This window comes from Ciconia boyciana, chromosome 7 (genome assembly GCF_034638445.1).
Source record: "Ciconia boyciana chromosome 7, ASM3463844v1, whole genome shotgun sequence".
In the NCBI taxonomy this organism is placed as follows: Eukaryota; Metazoa; Chordata; class Aves; order Ciconiiformes; family Ciconiidae; genus Ciconia; species Ciconia boyciana.
The window spans coordinates 38,561,112-38,567,972 of record NC_132940.1 but is presented as its reverse complement, the minus strand read 5'-3'; positions in this window follow the sequence as shown (position 1 = coordinate 38,567,972).

Here is a 6,861-nt window from a genome sequence, read left to right as displayed (position 1 = left end):
AATTCTGTGCAAGATTTGAAAGTACTTTTGTCAGCCTAGAACTTCCCTCAGCCTTGTCTCATAGCTCCAGTGGTGACCAGGCATGGAGGACTAGAAAACGCAAGAGCAGTGAGATGCTAGGCTACATCTGCCACTGTTCTCTCAGCTTTTGAACACAAGTTCCTCTACTTTTTTTCCTGCATAGCAATTTCCATGCTTTTTTTTCATGGACTAAGAGCAGTTACAGGACCTTGTGGACCTGCAGCCTCTGGACTTTACTTGATGATTTTCCCCTGTTCCTATATGGGAATGGAACAGACAGCTGCTCTCCATGCATTTCTGTGCCATTTCTAATGGGTGGTGTCCATCATCTCTTGCCTTACTCTAGTTAGATCTTTTTATGGAAGGTTTCAGTAGCTTGGTCTGTTCTTTTGGAGGGGGGTGAAAGGAAGGACCAGGATGGCACACAGTGTTCCACAGGTTGAGGAAACTGTGGGTTTAGATAGTAACATAATGTTGATTTCTTTCTGAGCACCACCTCACACTTGCCCTCGTTTGGTTCTGTGAAGTGTACTACTGAGCTGAAGGTTTTCATACAGTGACTTCCAAGGGCTTGCACTGGATGATGAATGATCAGGAGCCTGCCTCTGCAGTCTTCCTTTTGTTGGAGCATTTAACAAATGGCTGTATGAGCTGTTGTGATGGCACTCAGCTATAGAGAGAAGTGCCACCAAAGCCATCACAGGTTGGTATTTTAGTGGTAAGCCTGTTTTACCCCAAAACTGTTATTCAGTGGGAACTATTGTTAATAGTCCTGTCAGCCTAGCAAAAAAACAGGGAATCCCAGGGCAAGTGCTTGCATACTCTGAGCTACATCCCGTTTCTTTTAGGAACAGCCGGTCATTTGCTCTCCCATGAAGGATAAATGCACTTAAGGTTCTTAAGTGCTTCTAAAGTCCATTTCTCATTTTTAAAACCGGCAGTGAATCATTCAACTTCGTAGCTGAAAACCAAAATATCTATTGGATTTAAAAGATCTTGGGCAAACGCTACATAGTGTATCTGTCATCCTGCATAGTAGAATCTATGATCTAATTATTTTTAAATCTTATGTTGGAGGAGATGCATTGAGCCTTCCACATTGGTTTATGGTGAGAATATTTTTTGTGTAGAAATAGTGGTATACTCATTTTTGGACTAAAAAAAATTACATTCTCTACTGATGTAGGGAATAGAATGCTTTCCCCTTTTGCTCTCGGAAGCAGTTTGGCAAATCATGTGCAATTGCACAAAGCAAGATACTGAAGATAAAAATTCTACCTGCTGCAGCTGCCTGGAGAGGAAGAAGGCGAACAGCAGTACGCCAGGCATCTTATGAAGGTTTTTGCGAATACCTGGATATTTTTTTTATAAATCCATATCAGTTTTTACTGTCTGGATGCAAGACTGGACAACAACATTTCAGCAGTAATGATTTTTTAACAGCAGTAACATCCCATCCCTTTTGGGAGGGTACCTGCTTTTAAACACCCCATGGGGTGTGTAGCACTGCCTCTGTGCTGAGAGCATCCCAAATCCCTGTGCCAGGTCCCAGCTTGGTGTGAGCGTTCTGGGGCTGTGGTGCCGTGGTTCATGTTACAGACGTATGCTGGAGGGTTCCCTGGGAAGGTGGAGTCCCACCCGCTGGAGCTGACCTTTCTCCTTTGCAGAGCAGGCACTCTCTTCATTCTTTTGACCGTGTTTTCTTAGTCATGGTCTTGCGCTTCCTTTGAATCGCTCAGCAGGGGTTGACAACTGTGGAGTTGAGAACATGTGTCCTTTGGTAAGTGTCTTTATGTTTTAGTAAAATGAGGATTTTGCAACTTGTGGTGCAGTTCCTGGCAGCTGAGTTCATCTGATGGCTTGTAGCTGCTAGAAGAGCATCCTCCCACCCCTTCCTCACATGGTGATACCTGGTGCCTTCTGGTAAGGCTCGGATCCACTGCAGAGCCATGCTCTGGTCTGGATGAAAGCAAGCTTTTCCCCCTGCAGAGGTTACAAAAGGAAATGTGGATGTTGTGTCAGTGAGAGGTGGTGTGCCAAGGTGCACCCTAAAATCCATTTTAAAGCTGTATCTAGTTTGGGACAAGCATCAGCTCCCATAGCCTTGCACTGGGGAGAGCCTTTTGTCTGGGTGTTTCCTGCTGCTGAATCATTCCAACTGCTTGTCAGTCCAGAAAGAGCCCCTGGTCAGGTGCTCCCTGGCTGTGTCATGTTGCCCTGTTATGCAGGAATGACAGATTGCTGTGGTATGTGATGCGCTTCTAAACCATGTCTGAATCACTGCTGGATGTCCTGATGCTCTGCCAGTGTGTAATGCAGAAATTCATTGCAGGGGAGGGGGAAAAGTGTACCCTGAACTTCAGCAGAAATCTCACCAGCGGTAGGGAAGCATCCTCTGTTATGGTGGCTGCGAAAGCAACATCTGTTGGGGTGGATGTGAAATGCTGTGCCCTTTGCTGACCTGCTTTCCTGTCAAGAGTAGGACAAATAAAAAACTTGAAAGGCACGTGGGGAAAAAGGAAACTGGGTGATGTTTGTGCCGTTGCACCACTGGTCTCTCCTCACCCTGTGCAGGTGGAGTTTCCTCTGGGTCAGTTTGTGCCTCTCCTGGCATGAGAGATGCTCCAGTCCCTGCACAACCCTGCAGCATCTCCCCAGTCTCTTGGGCATGAGGAGCGTCCCCGGGGCGGGGAGGGGTGGCATAGCTCGAGAGAGCTGTGGAGCATTGGCGTGCAAGAGTTGATGTTGTCAGGGGTAGTCATGGTTTTAGTATATTCAGAAAAACATTAAAATCACCTCGCAAGGTGGCTTACAAGCACAAATTAACTTTAAACTGGGTCTTAAGAGCATCTGGGTCCAGTGCAGTGCTGAGCATAGGGAATGGAGACCAAAGGGAGAGCACGAGGCTGTGACTCTCCAGGCATGCCTTGCACAAGCAGTGCAGCAGCTTTCAGCTCTTGGCTGAACCTCATGAGTTCCTAAAAATTGTATTTGCTGTAGTAACTCCTTAATCTGAGTTTAGGTAATTTATTTTGTTGTTCACAAATCAATCGCACGAAAGGCAGGTACTCCCACCCCAACAGAGCTGCTTTCAGAGCCAAGAGGAGCTGACCCTTTCGTTTTCCTGCTTCAATATGATGGGTAGGGCTCTCTTGGGTGTCCATCTCTGGCACCTGGCCTTTGCTCCATCACCTTGGTCCTAGACATCCATACCTTCAAGATCACCTTAGAAGTCAGCAAAACTTCTGGCCTGTTGGGAGGGAGCTATTTGTACATCACTAACTGACAGTCTCTGTCCACCATTTCCCATCGTTAAAAATTTAAGAGTTATGTCTTAGTCATGCTCAGCCCCTGTACAGCTGTAATTAACAGAGACCCGGTTATTAATTCAATTACCTAGCCATTATAGCTGCCTTCAGCCTTGGCATCCCCGAGTGTTAAGGGCTGATGACCTGAAAGCTTCTGAAATTCTGTTAGTAGATTTTCACTCATGTCCTAGCAAATGGTAAGCAAAACTATTCCCCCATGGCTTGAAAAGTACAGAAGCGTTTTTCAACCAAGTTCTGAATTACTTTCTCGACTATGCTGTTCATGATGGATAATCTCACCCTGCCGAGGTGGACTGTCTTAATGCTCGGTACTGCTGACTGCAGTCAATTCTGTGATGCTCTTCCCTCATCTCTGCAACAGCTGCTCTGTTTTCTTGCTAGGAGGTTTCTAAAAGCCAAACAGTACTTCTAGAAAGTTTGTCAGCGCTACATTAGAGTTAAATTTGGGGTTTACTCCAGTCTCACGGTGCCTCATCCCTGGCATGTGGTGATGGAGGGCACGTGGGAGCCGCTCCACCAGTGCACACTGATCCCTCTTGCAGCATGTTGTGGCACACGAGTTCACCTCTGTGACTTGGTCTAAAGGAAAAAATAAGTCCTTTTGTAAAGGAAACAAATGTAATTTGTAGTTAATTTGCAGGGGAGGATTTATGTGGGGCTTTTTGTTTTGGTACTGCCCCTCCGGCAGTCTCGTCCGCAGCCAGAGGTGTATCCCTGCACAGTGACGAGCGGCTGCATCCCATCTTGCTGCCAAAACCAAGCTGGGACTGGCAGGGATGGGGCAAAGTTCTGGTGAGATTTCTTTTGTGTGATAAAAAATATCCTTAAGGATTCAGGGAAAATGGGCAGGTCAGAGAGACGAGGCTGGTTCCTCCTGAGCTGGGTAGCTGGTCATTATCTGCTGGATTAATGCAGCCCCTGGGGAGTGTGGCGAGGGGGTGGCCCAGCCAATTTTCCTCCCATGCACAGCCCATTTATCCACCCCTGGGGCGCACACCCACAGTTATGACCCTGCTGTATTCGGCTGCAAAGAGCAGGCATGTGATTTTCTTGTCTGCTGGCAGAAAAGCCATGCTCTTCACCTGCCTGAGTTTGACCAAGAGATCTGGCCAGACCACAGACAGATGTTACATTTTTCCACCAATGCTTTCGTGTCCCCTCCAGCTGTGGGGGATGCCTGCGCTTCTCTGATCCCTGGTGACAATGAGGGATGGAGGATGTCCCCCATGGGATTGTCCCCAAGCTCAGCTTGGCAGGGCTGCCAAGCACACCACAACTTCTAGAGCACCTCTACTGGTGGAAATGTGATGGCTTCACCATATCCTTCCTGCTGGCTTGAGGCAGGACCCACCAACTCCATGCTGTCCCTTTCTTCGTCCCATTCCCAACACCCTCTGGGGATGGATGCTCCAGCTGCAGGATCCAAGGAGGGACAGTCCCAGCCAGCCTATTAACAGGAACCCAACCACGGCCCTGACTGTAGGTCCCAGTAAGACCAGTCCACCAGAAAAGGGTGATGAAACCTGATTGATCTCAACCTGCCTGCTGCGAGACAGGCTTACCAAAGGCTTGGGATAAAACAGAGTTATGGGTCAACCCATTTATCCCGAGCTTGGAGGGGACATGGGAATCCCTCGGGCCAGCCCCCAGCACCAGGGTGGATGTGGTGGTCCCAGATGTTTGTCCTACCTCCTCCCAAAGCCTCCAGCCAAGGAATGGCACCACCTCCTTCTCTTCCCATGTCTGATCCACCAAACACTCAGTTTTTTTCCTAATTTCTCCTGTCTTTTCAAAGCAGTCCTTCACACACACAAGCCTGTTATCTTGTCCTTGTCCAGACTAAACAAACCCTCCTTCAACCTTCCCTCACTCTCATGTTTTTTCACTCTTTTTATCAATCTCCCTCCCGGACTTGTTCCATGTCAGCATCTCTTTTCAGAGAAGAACAATCTCACTACACATCCCATGTGCAGGGCTGCCCTTAGAAGAAGATCTGCTGTGTCCTGTACCACCTTTGGGACCATTTATCCTGAGCTTTGCCTGTGTGGTTGCCACCTTGACAGCTATTTTATATCGGTGCTCTGAAATCTTCCTCCCCAAAGCACATACTTCCCTTGATCCTCTCATCCGGACCAAGACCGGTCCACCAAAAGTCTGGGAAAGAGAGTACCAGCTCCATAGGGTTGGGAAAACATCTGAAGAAGGTTGTTGAGTTCCTTCTGCAAAGCAAAAAATTAAGGGCAGGAGGGATGAGATCATGCAGGTAACTGCAGGAGACTTCCTACATTACATCCAGCTCCTGCAGAAGACCAAGTGACAAATCGTAAATGAGTATTGCAACCTGTGGGCACTAATTACTCCAGAAACCTCAGGTTTCTCCTGCTGCTTCCCAGTGGCAATGACCTCACATGATGAAATGGCAGCTCCCTGTCCTGTTACTGTTGATAGCTTGTCACTGAGGATGAATTAATGACCTGAATGAGGGTAAGCCTTTTTTAAAAGGACATTATCAACACATTTCAGCCTAAAAGCACCCCAAAAAGGTGCTGAGGATGGAAGAGCCCCCAGCCCTGCTGCTAAACAGCAGCGTGGCAGGGGCTGCACTGAAAGCAAAGACGAAGAAATTGGAGGAGAAAGGATTCTTCTCGCTTTGCATCATTGCAGTCCAACCACATCTATTTTTGCTACACGTGTGGCATCAAGCACCCGTCACTGCTATTCCTACTCCATCCAGCACCTCCGCATGACAGAGGAAGAGTGGCAGCGGGACAGTGTGGCAGAAGGGAGTGTCGCTTTTAATTGTCCCGCCATGCAGCTTAAAATCTGGGGAATTCGATTACTGCCCTTCATCCCCCCCAGTAAAAGACGACTGGCCCTAGGGCACAATGCTCCACTCCAAGGACACTTGTCCCCTCCTGCCAGCCAGTATTACTTCTGCATCTTATTTTAGTCTCTGGTCACGGCCCAGACGCACGTCCATAAAGATTTGGGTTTGTATTCTCAAGAAGAGAGAGAAAAAAGTCATTTAACCTGCAGCGTCCAGCCCTCACCGGCCAAGGCAGGTCACAACGCTAACTCTTGGTCACTTGAGGACATCCTTCAGCAGAGCCCACAAGAGCTATGTGCCCCAAAAACTACAGCAGCTGTCTACCACCGGGCTGAGAACATGCAAAACTCAGTGCCTGGATGTCAGAGCACTGGCTAGCCATTTCTTGAAGCCTTTTGGATGATGGGCTCACACGTAGTGATGGCTGGTTGGACCTCAGTTGGGGTGGGTTTGCGCACTCTGCTTTCCAAAAAATTGCATTTAATACAGGATTTTATTTATTTACTGATTTTTTACCTTGTTTCCCAAGCGAGACTGTTTCCCTCTCCCCAAAGGAACTTCTCAAGTGGTTTTGAGCAAGGACAGAGTGGGATCTGCCAGCGGGACACTGGAGCCGGGCAAACTGTTGGAAATGGGGTGTGATGGGTTTAAGGGCAAAGGTGTTGGGGTGCACAGGCAGGGAGT